This window comes from Scomber scombrus, chromosome 18 (assembly GCF_963691925.1).
Source record: "Scomber scombrus chromosome 18, fScoSco1.1, whole genome shotgun sequence".
NCBI classification, from domain to species: domain Eukaryota; kingdom Metazoa; phylum Chordata; class Actinopteri; order Scombriformes; family Scombridae; genus Scomber; species Scomber scombrus.
The window spans coordinates 6,529,867-6,549,337 of NC_084987.1; positions in this window are offsets into that span (position 1 = coordinate 6,529,867).

A 19,471-nucleotide genomic window follows, 5' to 3' on the forward strand; every position below is an offset into this window, starting at 1 on the left:
AGGACACCAGTTGAATGGTTTAGCACACAGTATACTGACGCAAGAGACTGAAAATAGTGCCCTCTTTTTTTATTCATTTGATTCTGAATCATATCAGACAGTGAAAAATCTGAAATCAAATCGTGAGATTCCCAAAGATTCCCACCCCTAGTTCCTTTTGATGGTCCGCACGTTTTGACTCTTGACTGAGTCTGGCTCCGTTTCTACTGTATCTTCATTTTCTTGCGTATATTCATTTGCATTCTCTTGTGTTCTTGCCTTTTATTTTTCCTCCTTTCTTGTTTTGTGGCTTGTTTGTTTTTCATGTTTTCCTGTTTCTCTCATGGCACCGCAGACTGCCACAGTTAGCTGTCTGTCGGTGGTAAATTGTGGTCACTCAAGGACGCTACGTGGACTGTCACTGTTTTTCTGCAGGTATACGCAAATTCAAATTAGTCTGCTCAGTGTGCCTTGTCTGATTTGGTTTTTGGGTTTGGGTTAGGTTTTTTTTTTGCAAGTTTAAATGAAGTTCAGCCAAAATTTTAGTTCATCTTTAACATTTCAGTGAAACACACAACCAGAAGAGAATATCCACATTTGTTGTGAGCCTTAGGGATGCATGATATTGAATCTTTCATTTATATCTGATAACCTAACTATAATTTCCATGGTTACTGGAGCCAGTGCTTATATTTTTCATTTCATTACAACACGACCATATGTTTATTTTCCACTGGTGGAGTTCATCTATTAAACGATAACTGTGATGCGTGCTGCATATTCAAACAGTCACTAAAGTGCTGCTATTCTAGTGTCTGTCCTGATTTATTAGAACATATTACATTGTTTGTAAGAGTCTGCATTCACTGAAAGCAAATGAGAACAAATTACTCCATCTTAAATTTGTCATAACATTTATCTCTTTTTCCTACAACAGGTGGATCTCTGATTAGTCACTATCCTCAGGTTTTAGGAATACAATGATGGTTAGCTTTCAAATATTAAGGATTTGTCACAATTATTAGATTTAAAGGGGACATAACATGCTTTTCATTTTTTTCCTGTTATTTATAGTCAAATGTCAAACATGGTTTTTATTCCAAGTGATCATATGTAAAAATTCCCCTTTGGAAATAAAAGTCAAGGGCTTCAGCCTGCTCTGAATTCTTCATATGCAATGTCACCGCTACTTCCTCCTTCTGATGACGTCAGATTGTTTGTTCATCCATTTTGTAGTCTCTGTTGCTATGGTTCATGGGTTGTTCACGTTTTCCACTCGCATATTTCAGATCAGATTCAGGCTCGAACATGTACAGATTTATTAATTGAAGTTACTATTTCAAGTAAAAAACAAGCTACAGTACAAACAAGCCAATCAGAACAGACTGGGCCCATCGGGATGCATTTACATTAAAATAGTAGAAAAACAAGTGAAATCCTCCAGAGCCTCCAGAACCAGGAGCTTGCCAATAAGAACAGAGTTGGCTCATCGAGAAGGGCGACTTAAAGAGACGGGAGTTAAAACAGCCTGTTTCAGACAGAGGCTGAACTGAGGGGCTGAATAAAGAGCCAGTATAAGATAAATAAGGAGTTCTTTGAACTGTAAATCATGCAAAGATATTCTATTAGAGCCCCCAGAATATGAATATCGACCTGGAAATGTGCATGATATGTCTATAAAAAGCTATATAGCTAGAAACATATGAAACGTAACCCTCAGGCATTTGTAACTAACGCATGAATAAGGGCTTGGCAACATATCAATTCTATATTGATATCATGAAATGAGAGTTTTGATATTATAATATTGTGATATGACATAAATGTAATCTTTTACTGGCTTTAAAGGCTACATTGACTACATGTGTAAGATTGTGTGAAAAGCACCAATAGTAAACCTAAACCTAAAATACTGTCTCAACATCGATATCTAGGTATTTGGAATATGATCTTATCTGTAAAATGAATCATTAACACATGATAACACATCATCATTCAATTATTGACTTGAAATAGTTATGGTTAGGGTTGGGGTTACTTACCCTTACAGGTGCCCTCAATTCAGGTTGATGGCCCACTCAAAGAGCATCAGAGCAAGATGTAACATAGGACTGGACAGTTTCATGATTGTTTTTTGCTCTGCTGCAATTTCTCTGCCTTTTATCTTTCTTTCCTCTCTCTTTCACCAATTTCCTTGTGTTCCACTTGTTCTGTCTGCCTTTTCCTCTTGATTGATCCGCCCAATTTTTTTTAAGGAAATTATTGTAAAAAGGCAAAGTTCACGGGTAAAACAATGTCTGTCAGTCATCAATTTATGGAAATAGTTGTGTTTTTTTTAAATTCTTTGCATGATTCAGAAGAAGACGCTCTCTCTCTCTCTCGGTTACTTCAGTTACTTCTTCAAGACAAGTCCATCTTGCTTATCTAAAGTTACAGAGACTGGAGCCGGATTTGTTTTGACGTCTGTTTTCCTTGTGCGCTTTGCTTTGTCAGTCTCCGTCTGTCAGGACACCGCCGCTTCCTTTGGTCTTACTTATTTCTTTATTGGTCATATTATTTTGTGGACTTGTTTTTGCTTGTGTGTGTGTAGAGAGATACAGTCTCATTTTTACTCCCTTCCTTCCTGCCTTCTTTCCTTTCTTTCTTTCTTTCAATCATCTTTCTGTCGTATTACACAACTCCTTAATGCAGTTTTTATTGTGTTATCATGTTATGTATTTAAATGGCTCCCCGCTGCTGTGTTTTTCTGTCTTATCTCGTTCTCTTTCTCTGTTTATCTGCCTCCATCCTTATGTCCATTGTCTGCCGTTGCCACCAGCTTGGCATCTGCTGGAGCAGAGAAATCACTCTGGTGCTTTTGATTGCCCGTTTAGAGATAGGAATGTGTCTGCCTGACTCAAATGACTTCATTAGGGAGTGATAATCTCAAAAGGGGTCTCAACCAAAGGCCACCTGATGTGACCGATTTGTCAGGGCCATTTAGACAAAAGGCAGAATGTGTTGATTAGCAACCGTGGGTAATTTCAAATGGCAGAATAGGCGGAGAAGACAAGTTTTTAGGGCTGAAAGTTTGATAGAGGCAGGAGTGCTCTCAGAGATAGTGAAAGAGAGGAAGATGAATTAGGAAGGCCCGGATTTGGTCGGCTGTGTCGGTTACGCTCCCAGATTCACTGCGGAGATGTGAAATGTCACAGTGTGTCTGTGTGTGTTTATGGCAGTCTAGCAGCTTTATCTGCCTGGCATTTCCTGCTTTCAGAACCGACTACAGCACATAGGCACCATCTGATGACCCTCAAAAAGGCTCAGCGCTGCAAATAATATTGAAGAGACCACAAGTAACCTTAACATGAATTAGGAAGGCTTGGGTTTAGAGGATGACATACAGGGTTTTGTCACCTTTACTAACACCAGCAGTTATTTCGTGGGTGTTATCTTAATAGTGTTGCGGGGTTTCGGATTTGATTCCTCCATGCCGGCTTTTCTGCGAGCCTCTGTGTGCAGGTAATGGATTGATCTCAAATCAGACCGCCTGGCCGATTAATACAGATGATACGACACGTTCGCAGTCGTCTGGCATCAGCTTGTTGCTCCAATTTTGCAGTCTTTTCCACTTCACTACTGCGAGGATAGAGGTTGGCATTTAGGTGGCAGCAGCCAAACGGAGACGTATGACTGCAGGCACTCACTGCCCATCACTATCTCAACTAAGGTTCTTGAGGGAGTGAATATCGGAAATGTCACCTGAAAACTATATGTAAATATTGAAACAGTTGAGATTTTTTAGCATTTTACGGCCATGTTTGAAATTCAATTGGCATACGTTTATTGAAGACAAATGACATGCAGCTGCAGTATAATGTGAAACCATGTTAACATACTATATTTTCCATATATGCAGAATATATTTTTACTTTTTAATCATGCATAATGAGCTAACCATGTACGATGAGAAGTAAATAGAGACTAATGCCCATCCCTCTTACTCATTTTTGTTATAACAAGCAGTAAAATGCAATCATTATTTCTACTATAAGTTCTGCTGATAATTGTATTTTTAAAGTTTTTTTTAATGCATGTAATCTTAATGCTCAGCAGTATTTTTTACCGGTAGTATTACTGGAATTTCTTTTTTTTTTTTTTAATAATAAAGGCTCTAGTTTGACACTTTTCACAGTGAGATGGCTCATTTCCAGCCCTCATTGTATAATGCATGTACTATTTAATGTATAGATAACAATGTATAAAAGGTGAGGAGATCACTTTTGGTTTTAAAAGACAATCCATCTTTTATGAATTTAATAGAGAGCATTTAACATTCTCCCTGAATATAAATGAGTGTGTGTGTGTGTGTGTGTGTGTGTGTGTGTGTGTGTGTGTGTGTGTGTGTGTGTGCGTGTGTGCGTAAATGTGGTAATTGGGAGGCAGAATGACGTTGGGGCACACAAAGGAGTAACCCTTGTCGTACCAAGTGCAACCGATGGATAGAACTGAACTTATTAGCGCAGCTACCTTTCCTTTCCTTCCTTTCAGTGAAAAGAGCAACAGCAAAGCAATAAGACAGAGAGCACAGTGTGCACCTGTCTCCCTGTCTCCCAATCTCCTGAATGGTCTGTGAGACTCTGCCTGGGTTTCCATACAGTAAAAGGGTGAATTTTGTATCTGTATTGAATTATGAAAGCAGAAAGGAACAGGAAATACTCCTTAGTATTATTATTTTTTTCCTGTCTGACAAATTAGGTGGTAATTAGTGACATAGATGCTCATTTAATTAAACATAACATACCCGTGGTCTTGTATCCATTAGGTATTTACGAGTTTATGAAGTCTTTGCATTTCTTGCCTCTTGGTAAGACAACTAATTGCATTTATTCAATTTACAGCATTTCAAACAGAGCTGCAACAATTAGTCTATTAATCAATTAGTTGCCAGCTGTTGAATTAATCTCCCAACTATTTTGATAATCAATTAATCGTTTGGAGGAATGCTCTGAGGAACAAAAACGCCCACACTCTCTGATTCCAGCTCCTGAAATGTGAATATTTTCTGGTGTCTGATAGAAAGTGAATACCTTTGGGTTGTGTGCTGTTTGTCGGGACAAAATAAGACATTTGAAGACGCCATCTTGGGATTTGGGAAACAGTGATGGATGTTATTCATCATTTTCTACCATTTTATAGACCAAATGACTAATTCATAATGAAAATAATCAAACATGAATTTATAATGTAGAGTACTGTTCTTGTATGTGCTGTGATTTTAACTTCTAATGCCCTTTTTAAGCTTTAATCACATAGACTACAACAGACGTTGACCCGGGAACAAGGCTGTCCATGGTTCCACTGTATTACCATATATCACACAGTATATGTGCAAACACTATAGGCTGCCGTGTATAATTAAAAAGAAAAAAAAGGCTTTGATGATGGTAATTAACTAAACCCTGCAGTAGGCATCACATGACCCTGGTGTTGCGGTAATGCGGTTATTCACAGCCCTACCCAGCACCACCACCACCTACAGAGACCTTGTGCGGTGTCTCCCTGCCTCTCCGGCTCCTGCTGAAGGGTCTCAGATTTAAGCTACTCTGGGGAAAGGGAGATTAGATGTGACATGGTAAAAAGCAGGAATGTTGTTCCCTGAGATTGCCAGTTTTAACCCCACCCTCCCCTTCCATGGCATTAGACTGGCCATGATCCCCATATTCCAGGACAGCGATATGACAGTATGACAAGTTAAGTGAATAGTTGATTTTAATTGGCTTCTCTTCCGACTGTGTGTGTGTGTGTGTGTGTGTGTGTATGTATGTGTGTGTGTGTGTGTGTGCGTGTGTGTGTGTGTGTGTTAAACGACTTGGCTTTGAAGTCCTCAGTGCTAATGGAAAGACTACACTAACAGTAGGAACACATCGACTAAACAAAATAACACATTTTCACAAGCAAACAACAGCATAGGTTTAAAATTCACCAACAATTTTACCTTGTTCTACAGTCATGTTCAATTTATTGTATAAAGTTTGTTCATGATTGGCAAAAAGGGAAGTAGTTTATGTTTTCATCAATATTGCAGTTAAAACTTCCAAAAATCATAGACATTTCACAGTAGGTCCCGATAAGCGACAAAAGTTTGACTTCACAGCAACCAATGGTCAAATCAATTAACATCTATATCTCCACAAGTCTTCATTAAAGTGTGGCCATAATTAACACAAGCGTTCTTTAGATGGTAGCTATCAAGTGTTTCACTGTCTTCACTATCTACCCCACTATCTGTTTTTACACAGTCTTGCATTTGAAGTCAGGTAAAGGCATTTGAGTATTTAACACGTGAAAATAGGCCTGTTACCATAACGATGGACGATATATTGTCTCAGAAATAATCTCGATAAACAATATTATTGTCATTTGAAGATCATTTTATACCACTGATATAATGATAATATTATAGCATACTCATGCAAGGGGGGGCTACTCTTCTGTAAAAACAGACTGCCATTATGGGCAGAAATCAGGGAGGCCAAAATTTCACAAACGAACATCATACTGCATTGAAGAAGGCTTTAAACTAGCAATTGAGACCATAAACACATTTTGAAAACGTTTACTGAGGTTAGAAATCAAGTGAGAAGTTGGTGAATTCTCCATTAACTTGTATAGAGACGGAAGTCCTTTTGACACCAAAACGGTCGCCCCCTGGTGGCCTTTTGATAGAATGCAGTTGTAAGTTACTTCCGTGTTGGCCTAATTTCAGAGGACCAGAACTCCCCGCCTGGTTTAAACAGACAAAAATATCCCAATTTTGCACACAGTGGCCTCAATGTGTAAGAAGGAGTGGGGAAAGTGTACTCAGTGGTGCAGTCAGTAAGTCACCGTCTCTGGGGATACGAAGGTCGCTGATTCGAGTCCCAGTGTGGCCAATTCAAACTTGCCAACCATGTGGCAATTTATGCATGTGGCATGTTTTCAAGTCTTCGGAAGGTCATATTAAGTCGAAGACTGCCCTTTGTGTTTGGACCCGGTTCATCGCTGCTTGTGGCTGCGTTCTTTTCATTGATATTCAGCTCATCGATGGTTTTCCCAGCTTAGCTCATCGGTCTCTCGAGACTGAAACATGTTGAGTAAATGGGAGAAAACAGGATACAAAACTGCTAAATGATTGATCTGGTGCCAAATATCTGAAACGTGCTGTCAATCGAGTTTCCTTCATTTAGAAAATAATTTGTAACTCTCTTTATCCTCTGCAAGAACAGTTTACTTTATTAGAGTGGATCCACATTAAGTTTGCCAACTCTCTCTTTTTTCCTTCTCTTGCCCACCTGACTTACTCTACCTCTGTTTAAGATGACATCTCACAAATTCAGTGTCTTGTACTGCTGCCGGCACAGTTCATCATTATAATTGTTGGAGAGAAGGGAGGAAATGGTGAAGAGAAAATGAAGAAAATAAGGGAGGAAACCCAGTGCCGTGCCTGAAATATCTCCCTGGTCCAGGCACACACAATATTCTCTACATATTAAACACTCCAAACAGTTTACTCTTAACATGAGAGCTTGGACAACTTGTTTCAGCACTGACAGGTTTAGTTTCAACACTATAATTTACATGTCTGTCACAAACTGAACTGTAGGAAAACTCCTTTTTTTATGGTTGATGTAGTACATACTGTAAATTCAGATGCTCACATAAAATGGCTTAAAGGATAGTGTGCTTTCTTACTATAGTGAGCAATTCAAAGCACCTGAATGAAGGGGGGACGGTGGGTTGTTACAGGCCGTGAAGGGAAGATGAAATTGTCCCTTGCTGAAATTAGTCTTTATGGGTATTGGGGGATAGACATAAAGCAGTTTTACCTAAGGCAACATTCCTTTGCCAAAGCATGCCGACAACAAACCATAATTAAAATGGAAAGCAACACGAGGAGGAGGTGGGTGACCAGCGACGGACATGGTCTTAACCTTTATATGTGGAATTCTAATAATGTCATGACATACTTTGAACATTATATCGATTTTTTTTTGTTTTTTTGCAGAGTGTTGTATTTCTGTGTGAAATGTCATCACAGCTACAAGCTCTTAAAGGAAAATATGAGGCAGGATTCATTGCACGTTGTAGTTATTGATGATTTATCGAGCTCTCTCTTATGAAAGATTTCAAAGATTTCTTATTTTATACAGTTAGTAAAGTTTGGTTTCTCTTTCCCTTACATACTGTTCGGGTCAAATTTGACCCATATCTATTGACATGGCTTTTTGTTAAATGAATAGTAATAGTTTTAATAAGATAGTAGTTTTTTTAGGATTTCTTTTTATGATGTAGCAGTGAAGACTGATGGCTCTAATGGTTATACAATAAACCCTACAGTTCAATCAAGTTCTTGTTATTTTCAGATTCAATAAAATACATTAAATATGTTATATTTTTATGTCTTAGGTAAAATAGGACATGATATTGTGCGATAGTAGGTGTTTTTTCTCCAAAAACGAGTGGTGTAAAACCTAAAAAATCTCTGATTTCTGAAACATTAATCAAAGTTTAATCACCCATTTATCGATTGGTCAGACAGACTTTTGATGTATGTAAGAGTTAATTTTGTCACTGGCCCAAACATGGTCATAGAGGCCTTTCCCCCCCCTGTATTATCTGTAACATATTATGTGTCTGTAACATTTTTGAGGACATTTATTGATATCTAAGTAAAGTTTTTATGATGCATGCCGTATCGTCATTATCTTTTCTAAACTTGTTGTCAAAGAACAGGTATCTTGTGTTTCATCATGTTTTGGTCTGTGAAGGCTGAAACCTGTTGGCATATTAAAGGTATTGACTGAGTGCATACATGTCTACCACCCACCGTGAGAAGAAAAGGATCAGAAGAGATTAGACAAGCGGAGAGGGATAAAGATAGAGCTAAAGACAGGCTTTGTTTTTTTTGTTTTTTTTGGTCCCCTCATGAGCCAGGGCTCCTGCTAATTACCAGGCTCTCTGGTCCTTGCTAAATGTGTTTGAAATCCACTGGATGCAGATAATTGAGCTGGAAATGTGTTACATGACAAAGTCACACTGAAGGACAGCCACTAAAACAAAAAAAAGAAAAAGAAAAAGTCCTTTCCACTTCCCACCTGTTCTCTCTGTCATGTACACAATAAAACTCCCCCAAATGAATCATTCCACAGTGTTAGTCTTTGTTGTTTGTTGAGATTGAAGCTTAGGGGATGTTTGAGCCACCTATTGTGATAAGCTATAGTCAAAACAGAGACAGACCATTGGCGGATGTGTCAGACAGGCCTGTGTTTTCCTGTTGCTGAAATAATTGCTTTTAGCCTTAAGTTAGGGGATGTGAGCTTCTAAAACTCCCTCACACATCATCATAGAAAAGTTAAAAAAAAATGTTTTATAGCCACGGGCTAGATGTGTCTGTCCATGCATCTCAAGTTTTCTCTCAGTTAAGCAATGGCTTGTACCTTCAGATTTTGTACAGCCTAAATCTCAAATTGATTTTAGAGCTTCATATGAAAATTGATTTACTGGCTGGGATACATAGATCCTGGGCAGAGACGGGCCTCCCCTGAGAGCGTTTGAGTAAAGTGAAAACAAGGTGAAGAGCAACTCCCTGTCGTTCTATTTGCATTTTAATTGTAAATTGCATCATTGCACCGAGTGTGGTAACAAAACAACTCCCTCTTCCTCCCGTCACTCCTCCCTTTTGCTCCAAGCTTGACTCTGACTTCATGAGAATGAAACTTTGTGCAGGGACAAAACGTAAGCAGGGAGGATAATACGTACGAGTACATCCAGCACAGTCATATGGATGAAGGTGAAAGGAGCTTTACATCAGTGAGTTCATGCAAACGCTCTTGCACAAACAGGATTCTGTCGGTGTATGGTGTGTATTCTGATGTCATTATTTTGGCGAGCAGACAGACTTTTCTGTTTTTACTGCAGTGTTGAAGACAGAGACACAGAGTGAAGGAGAGAGCTAAGGACAGGCTTCAGCCGGTGTCATTTTGTCGTTTAGAGAGCACATCTCACTTGTTATTTTGCCACATGGTCCACTGTGGTTTGATGTTAGTCTCAGAGTATATCATTTTTATTTTTCTAGGTCTCAAATGTTCACAGTGGATTTGGCTCTCTCAGGTTTGTGTGTGTGTGTGTTTGTAGGGTTGTTGTCAGATGAGTTGTTAGTACACAGGGCCATTGTAGTGGTTCCCAGCTGGTCTTGCTTCAGGGTCCAGACTTTCCCTCAGACATGCAGTCCTGGTCTAGTGTTCCTGTGTAATGTAAACTTGATCCTGTTCTACATACTTCTGTCCAGTAGGTGGCGATATGCAAACCCAAAGAAATAGAATAAGTGCTCCTAGCTAGTTAATACCATAGACTGTATATAAAATGGACGTAACATCCGTGACGTCACCCATTGGTTTGTGGACTGCTACTTGGAAGCGAATAGTTTCGGATCTGGGCAGCACCATCTTGAAAATTTCCGGTGCATGCCGGGTAAAATAAACACACGGATTCTACTTATATGGGCATCAGGAGGAGCAAGAGGCGCCCTCCTGAACGTGTGAACCAATCAACCTGTCAATCACGACGTAGCCACGCCCTAATGCATACCCTGCTTTATCGTCAAATATAAAATCAGGGAGGCCAAAAGTTCACAAATGAAAATCATACTGCATTGAAGAAGGCTTTAAACTAGCGATTGAGACCATAAACACATTTTGAAAACGTTTACTGAGGTTAGAAATCAAGTGAGAAGTTGGTGAATTCTCCATTGACTTGTATAGAGACGGAAGTCCTTTTGACACCAAAACGGTTGCCCCCTGGTGGCCTTTTGATAGAATGCAGTTTTAAGTTACTTTCGCATTGGCCTCATTTCAGAGGACCGGAACTCCCCGCCTGATTAATACTGAATTTGGATCTAGCAGATGAATCAATTTCACTATCAACTCTGATTAAAAGCAAACTCGATGCTGAAAATTGTCAACTCAAACACGACAGGATGGAAAAAATGTGTGCACTGAAATTGCTGAGGGCAAGTCAGTATATTTGCTTTGAAATGAGTGCAGCGCCGTTGCAAACCTGCAGAGACACTTCCAAACATCCCAGTTTTGGTGTAGTTTATCTGTTGGGTTCGGCCAGCAGGAAATCCAAAATCTAACAGGAAACATTCAATGAGAATAACAGCTGAGGGAAATGTCCAACCCCCATGCCCTTAGCTCTCTGACAATGTGTTCCCCTGAACAATACAGTTGAACAACCTTGGTCTATATATTGACCAACTTATCACTCGTTCTGTATATTTAAATACATTCATTTCACCTTTAGTGGATTCAAGTACAACTGAAGTTTAAAGCTCAATAAACAAAAAAAACACATCAACAGCAACAGAGTGCAATTAGGGCTTAAAACTAACATTTCAAAACATTAAGCATGTAACAGGCTTAATAGAAGAACAGGGAAATAACACAGATGCAGTGCTGACAACAACAACAGGAAATGTTGTTTTCAAGCTAGGTTTTCAATTTAGGCCAGTATACTTCAATGCATAAGTGTTTTTTTTCCTCTTCTTTTTTATGTTCAGTTTCAGTTGTTGTTTGCCTGTTGTTGAGCAGTCCATCTCTGAAAAGACTGCTACTGTCAATGGATATGTAAGGTTAAGGTCACATGACCCTCAAAGGCAGCATCAGTAGGTTCATTGTACTGTAAAGTTCCATATGGTTTCCCTGCTATTGAAATGAAAAAAAAGGGCTGTTGTGGAAATTTGCCGAATCTTTATTTGGACAAAATTAACTAAATTGCCCACAACCCATTTAGACTGAGAATGCCGTCCACTTTTGGGGTCGCAACCCACCAGTGTGGAACCACTGGAGTAGCGTTTAAGGACAAGCTGCAAGAGCTCAGACCCAAAAGGCTTTAGACACAGGACTTAAACCTCCAGTCTGTTTGTCTTTGCAGGATGGCGTTATGTTTACATACACTGAAACACTTGCACAGGCACACTCACACTGGGTCTTATCTAAGGTTTGCATGTGTAAACCCGGAAAAAAACTGTTACCAAAGAACCTCAGCAGCAGCGCAGGGTTTTTAGAGGATTGTGTCACTCAAAAAGCCCTTTATCTTTCTCGCAGGTCGGCCTTATTGAATATGTAATATTGGCTGTTTCTCGCTGAGGTTGCAGAATATTGGGAGAAGAGTATACACATAGATTGATTTGCATGTGTAATGTGATTTGCCAAGACTGAAAGTCATTGCGGTAAAGGTATTTGAGTGTGTAATGAAGTATAACAGACCATGTATTTATCAGGCGCTCATTCACAGACTGTTGTTGATGATGCCTTTGTTGCAAATATCAGACAATTTTACAAACACTACAATTTAAACATTTTCCTCTCGTTAGATTAAATCGCTTGCGAAGGCGGCTTAATTAAGTAGGTGAATATTGCGGTAGAGAAGGTCTGTTGTTTGTGTTGGGAGTTATAATTGGACCTTTGTACTGAGAAGCTCAGTCACGCAGCAGCTGGTCAGCTCTGCAGTATGAGAGCAAAGCAGAGATTTGGGGAAGATCAGTATGGATGAAGAGATTGGGAGAGAGAAGAAAGGATGCAGGCAAGAGCCAAATGTAGACAAAATACTCTCTTGTTCTGTCTTTTCTCAGCCTTGGCGTTACATTAGGCTGAGATAGCTTTAAGTCAGCCTGCGCCATTGGTTATTTTTGAATGATGAATGATGATGTAGCTTTCAGCGCTCTCTCTTTTCATATCAACACAATTTGATCAATGCACTGATCCCTATGGTTTTCCAGCTGTTGGCTCAGTTTTGTCTGAGGTGTCCCACAGTGTCAAAAATTAATCAAAATGTCGTTAAAGAACAAATCAGTGAATCATTTACATTGTTTTTTGAAGCTAAAATGAAAAACATTAATTCTACCTGCTTCTTAATTGTTAAGATTTGCTGCTTTTCTTTCTCATATGTGATAATAAACTCAATATATTTGGATTTTTGACTCCTTGATTTGCCTGACAAACAATTTCATGTCACCTTGGGTATTTTTGGGCATTTTTCACTATTTTCTGATATTTCTATAGTTCAAACAATTCATCTGTGTATTAGAAAAGTAATGAACAGATACTCAAAAATGAAAATAAGCATTAGTTGCAGCCAATCTACATCAAATACTCAGTCCTGTACATTAGGGATATGAATGTTGTTGGGTTTTTTGGCATCGTTATATTTATAGTTGCCTCACTTCTCTCAGTAGAATGGTTCATATGTTTTTTTAGGGGTTTTGGGAATTGATGTCAGTTTAATGTCAAAGTACTGGCAACAATATGAAGTAAGCCCTTAGAAATATAGTCCAAAACATCAATGCAATGACTGCTTATCACCAGCGGTGCCACTAAAGTTAATTAATATTATCACTCATAGCAGTGATCAGTATTTTAATGCTGTGAAGTGCAGCTTCAAAATATTAACGCTCCTAATTTTGACTGAGCTAGTTTATTAATGTAGATAATTGTGTGCCATCTTATGGTATGGGTGTTATCTTAGCTGCACAAACTAATGATTTTCTCAATTTTCTATCTTCTAAAGCAAGAGAAGTGATCAAAATGAGGGACTAACGTAATAAGGAAGGAGTGTGGCACTGGCATGGTTGCCTGGTTTTATAGCAATCTTGAGTGGGTTTAAGAGAGGCAGAGAAAATGGAGAGTTTAGGTGGTTTAATAAAAAAAAAAAAGAGAGAGAGAGAGAGACCATCAGTGATATGGAGAGGGATGGTGATGTTGTTTCACTGGGGTTTGCTCCACGGTTCAGGGAGGGCCTCTGTCTCTGCCAGCGCCTCTTAATCCATCACACCTCCTGCGGCCCTGGATCCGACACACTCCAGTGTCTTCCCAACCCCGCCGCCGCGTTTGTGCTCAGCTCTGTCATGCATGTGTGCCCACTGTTCCCTGCATTCTCTTATCCCTGTTTTCACCCTCTCTTTCTCTCTCTGAGTGAATGTCGGGGCTATCAGCAGTGCCTCGGGCCAGATGGACAGACACTGTTTTTACAGCAGACGTGTTTTTCATACATGTTCCACATCCAGCCTTGTTCAAACACGTGTCTTTTTTTACGCTCACACCTGGGAGGCGACTCTAATTCTCTCTGCCTACTCTGCCTGCCGTTCTCATCTGCAGCAGCTTCTCCTATATTTTGGATTTTCTTGTCATTAAAGATAGAGACACCTCTGTGCTCCCCTCCTCTCCTCATGACCGCCTGCTCATCTGCTGCCAAAACTCTTGTATCTCTCATAACGGAGAGTTTGAATTATTGCCTTACATACAATCCCTGTGGGTGTGCTTACATGACAGGGACGTGCACCTCCAGCTGACTGTGCATGAGTTTTAGAAATGGGGGTCAGCTACTTCACTTGATCAATCTTGCCGATCCTCGGGATGCATCTGCACATGCTCCTTGTATGCTTTCATCAGAGTTCCCGTCCTCTTTTAATGGAATCTGACCTGATAATGAACAGGCTTCATTAACCCTCTGTCAGATGTCTCACCAGAGCTGGAGGGAACAAGGCAGCAGCAGTGGGGGGTGGAGGGTGCGGTTAGAGGAGCACAGGATTGACTCTGAGCTGTGGAGAAGTGAGCTTGCATGTGGGCGTTTGATTTACGTTCAGAAATGCGTCACACATACGCTCAAAGCTGCGACACTTTGTCCCTTAGCTTCAGCCTTTTGGCATGTATTCAGTCTTTGTAGCCCGTCCCTCTAAACTCTGCAGCCCGTCTCTGTACCTCGCTGTTTCACTCGCTGCCTATTGTCACACAAGGTGACCCTCTAAACACTCCAGGATCCCTCCTGTGATCCCGTCCTTTTTTGCAGCAGCAGCCAGATCACGCAGCTCCACCTCCTGTCCACCTGGTGGCAGTGTCTCAGCACCGTGCCACCCCTTTTCTTCTCTCTCCCAGCAGGAAGTGGGGCCCTCAGGGACAGGCTAGTGGGTGTTTCTGAGTATTTGATGTTTTCCTTTCATTTTTGCAAGTAAAAGGGAATTTAGGGGGTGATATGTTTGTTTGTGTGCCTGTGTAGAAATGCTTGTGTGTGCTTGGTTGTAGAATGTGTTTTTTTGTTGTTTTTCCCCCCCAATTTTATAATGAATTTATTTTCTCTTTTCGAGAGTCGGAGCGATAGCTGTAATGAATTCCAGAAGGCTTTCCATCTCTCTATTCTGTCACTCGTCACCTCCGATTTCACAGCAGGCCTGGTCGCCTGAAGTCCCCGCCATATGGCCACACTTGAAGATTTTTGGGGGATGCACATAACTATTTCATACAAATCCTTTTAATAAAACTGCACATAATGAGATTATCAACAGCAGCAGCAACAACTACAGTGTGTGTGCATCTTTACAGTAATAACATAATTTCATGTGCATTTTGATGTCACTGTCGTATAAACCAGAATCTAACACAGAGCCTGTACTTGTGTGCTGAATTCTGCCGACGATGACGTGGCACTTTTTTGGATAATAAAGACACATAGACATAAAGCAGCATAGTTACCTTGTTAGTTGGTACTCCATCAATTTAGCATTTCATTCACATAACATTGTTGGACTCACAATGGACAGTTACACATACATTGTCTACAATTCAATTTACTGTATCTACCAACCATTTGGCTTAAGATTTAGTAGCTAACAGAAGCTAATGTAGCCTCGAGAGATGAGGGGCGGGCTACAGAGGTCAGATAATCCTTTCTGCTTTTTAACTCCACACCCCTAACTGATGCTGACTCAAGTGACATCATGTGAGGCAAAGGAATACCCATTACCTGACTTCTGTAGTCCGCTCCTCATCTCTCGAAGTGACGTAAGCTGCCGCTAACTACTAAATCTCCAACCATATGGTTGGTAGATGAGTTGCATCATGCATAATGTTTGTGTTTGCCAGTACATTGCAATAAAACACAAGTTATGTGTCTTTACTATGCCTAAAAGTACCACGTCATCGTAAGCAGAATTCAGCACACGAGTTGCCTCACAATTAATATTCGATAGTTATCAACTTACTGTAATGTGTCACTTTTTTACCAAAGTAACTGAAAGAAATAGGTAGCTAAATTTTGAGTGAAATATCTCGACAACTTTTATGTGAATTGGTGTGAAATGTGTTTAAGAAAAGAACTGAAGACATTAATACTTATGGAGTGAAGGACTTTTGTCTCCCCCTTCTGGCAGTGAGAGTAAATAGTGGGGGGGTGGAGGGGGGCTTGACTTTGATTCCCTGACACAGGCATGCAGCACGCTCTCATGCGAATCCTGAATGACAGGCACCCAAGGAGGATCGGTAAAAAGTGGGATATGTTCTGACAGTCCACCGGCCCAAAAATGTATTTTTATGACGGGCCCACTGGGATTTATCCCAGTATGCCAGTACACCACCAGCTGTAACCTACTGTTGCTGCTGTAGAATGGTGGGTAAATTGGTTTGAGCATCACACAACTCCCACAAAGAAATGACTTGTTTCACATCAGAGTTTGATCCATTTGGAACGATAACGTTTGGAAAATCCAGAAGAGTTGAACGGTAAATGGCGAGCGTCCGACATGAAATTTAAAAACTCCATATACTGTGATATACAGAGAGATTTATCTGGGGGGATAGGCTAGGATGTTTTTTTTAATATATATATATAAGAGTTCTGCACTTCAGGTATAATGAAAATAGCACATGCTAACATATGCTAAATGTCACCTGTTAATAGGGTTGGGAAGCTTATTTTTGAGATGTAATAGGTTACAGATTACTAGTTACTCTATTTAAAATGTAATATGTAATGTAAGTATTTCAATTACTTAATCAAAGTAATGTAACTTATTACATTTGATTACTTTTCTAATTTTCTAACCAATGTTTTCAGCTGTTCCCATTAAGCACCAAAATTAAAGTTCGGGTGTTTTTCATGGATACTGACATGATTTATAATTTGAAAATGTATTCATTAGTTCATGTAGATTTTGGAATATAGATATTTTATGAAAAAGTCAAAAGTCCAGCATGGGCTTAATTGGTACTGTGACAGCATTTAAGTTCATGTGTGCCCCAAACAAGCCCACATCATGATTTATTTACTAAATATAAAAAAATATTGATTTCAAAGAATTAAAAACTGCAATATATGTATTCAGTAACATGTTAAATATATATATATATAAAAAATAGGAAAAAACCCTTCTGAGCAAAATCTTAAAGGTCTGACTTCAGATGTAACCTCCTTTGTAATCATCAACATTTTCGCTAGTAAATGTAATTTAATGACACATTTTTTCTCAGTAACTGTAAAAGATCATAGTTACCGTTACATGTAACTAGTTACTCCTCAACACTGCCTGTAAAGCATGAATAGTCATAGTTAGCATGCAGGTTAAAGCCATAGTTAATGTTAAAGCTTTTACTTCTCTGACCACACAAATATCTGATGTAAAAAGGTTGTGTTTAGGTAAGACGTCACGTCAGTTTTACTATAAGTATCCAAAAATCTCCAATTTGCCTCTTAGGGATGAATTGCCGAATCAACAAGAGTTTCTATCTATAGAGCGTTGAATCTGAGGGGTTTGAACAAGGTTTTTCTTTTGGGGCAAAGATATTTCGTGCCACTGGTGGTAAGAATTTAAGAATAGCAAAGTTGTCTCTTTGTTATTCATCTAGTCAAGATGTTTGTTTACAGCAGCAGCCTCACAGGGCCAACACTGTGTTAAGCCTTGTTCGATTTAACTCCAGTTCTTACACAATTACTTCAGATTACATTAGATGGAACATGCACCATTTGTGTAGACTGACGTATCAGCAAGGGTAAGTGTTTTTTTGTCTTTCTGCTTAAAAGAAGTACCAACGATTAAAAAAAGAAACACTCACAGCTGAACATATTGAAAATAAACCAGCTAAATATTCATCGTCTTCATAGACAGACTTACAGGTTGAGATTGCAGTGCGGGAGCGACATGTGCATCAGCAGCTATTCAGATTGTCACCAGCACAGATGGAAAAAACAAATGAACAGAAATGTGTCCTCGGGTGTAAATATGCATTGTAAGCTGTTCCTATTATCAGATTTGCAGATGGAGGTAGCATATGTGCAGAAATATATGCTATCAACACATAAAAATATACAGATGGAGTTAATATCACACCACCAGCATTATTGCACCATGAGCTGGGTAACATGTATTAGCTCAGGATGTATCATGATCTTGTATATGTAGTCTGGGCAGTGTCTGGGCAGCTTTGGCAGCCTCCAGCGCTCATCCTGATAGCGGGGAGGCAGATGCAGCATCACCTCGGTTAGCTCTTGTTTATACAGAGGAAGTTGAATCTATCTGTCTGTTGGTTTGTCAGACTCTCCTCCCCCAGCGTGTCGAGGTATGTGACAGAGAGATGGAGGCCCGGGTCTGGCAGAGTGAGAGCAGACTGTCTCCTCTGTAATAAATATAAATGGGCTCCAGGTTTCACTCTCCTCATCTGGCTTCGCTGTCTGAAAGCAGGCATGAGACTACGGTGTGATGGAGGTGACCCACCCACCTCCTCCTCCTCCTCCTCCTCTTCCCTCTCCACTCACTCACACACACACTTGCTGCATTGTGTATACAGTACACACACACAGACATACAAATACATGTCTTTCTTGCTTTAGTGGCGACCACTGTCGGATTTTTAAGGTACCGTTTAACCAAAACAGCTGCTAGTGAGACTTTTAGTGCCCCGAAACTTCATCACAGTGTTGTCACAGTGTTTAAATCAAGGATTTTACGATTTGTCCATTAGTCAAGTGACACAAAATGAATCGCCAACAGTTTTGATGATTGCTTTAATCCTCATTTATCAAGTGAAATGGCGAGTCGGCCTCTGAAACATGAAAGATTTAATGCTTTTTGTGATTTTTGTGTGTTTTATATAGTCGTAAATCCAACATCTTTGTGTTTTGGACTGTATTTTCTGGCATTTTATGGACTTAACCTGTAATTGATGCTGCCGTACATCATTATGCTAAATCACAATGTTGCACAAGTTGTTCTTTTTTTTGTACAAGGGTGGATACTGTCAGGAACACTTGAATGAATGTACTGTAATATAATGAGGGGCATTTAGAAGAAACTGACTTTGTGAAGCATATATAAAAAATATACCTTCTGATGTAATGTATCTCAACAAGAAGTGCACAATATAGGCTTCACGGTGTAGTATATTTACTGCATGGCCTTTGTATGCATGTCTGCAGTATGACAAGCTTTTTGTGTGCGTCTTGTGTTTGCTGGAGAACAGATTAAGTCGCATACTCAACAGACTGTAAACTTGTTTTGTTCTGTGTTGCTGTCTCTAATCACTCTCGGCGTCATCCTAATTTCCACCGCTCTCTATCCCACCTACGACGACGAGGTGCTGATGGTAGCTGGAACAAACACTTCAACCCCTTATCTGAAGCGCAGCACCTCCTTACTTTGTCTTTTAAT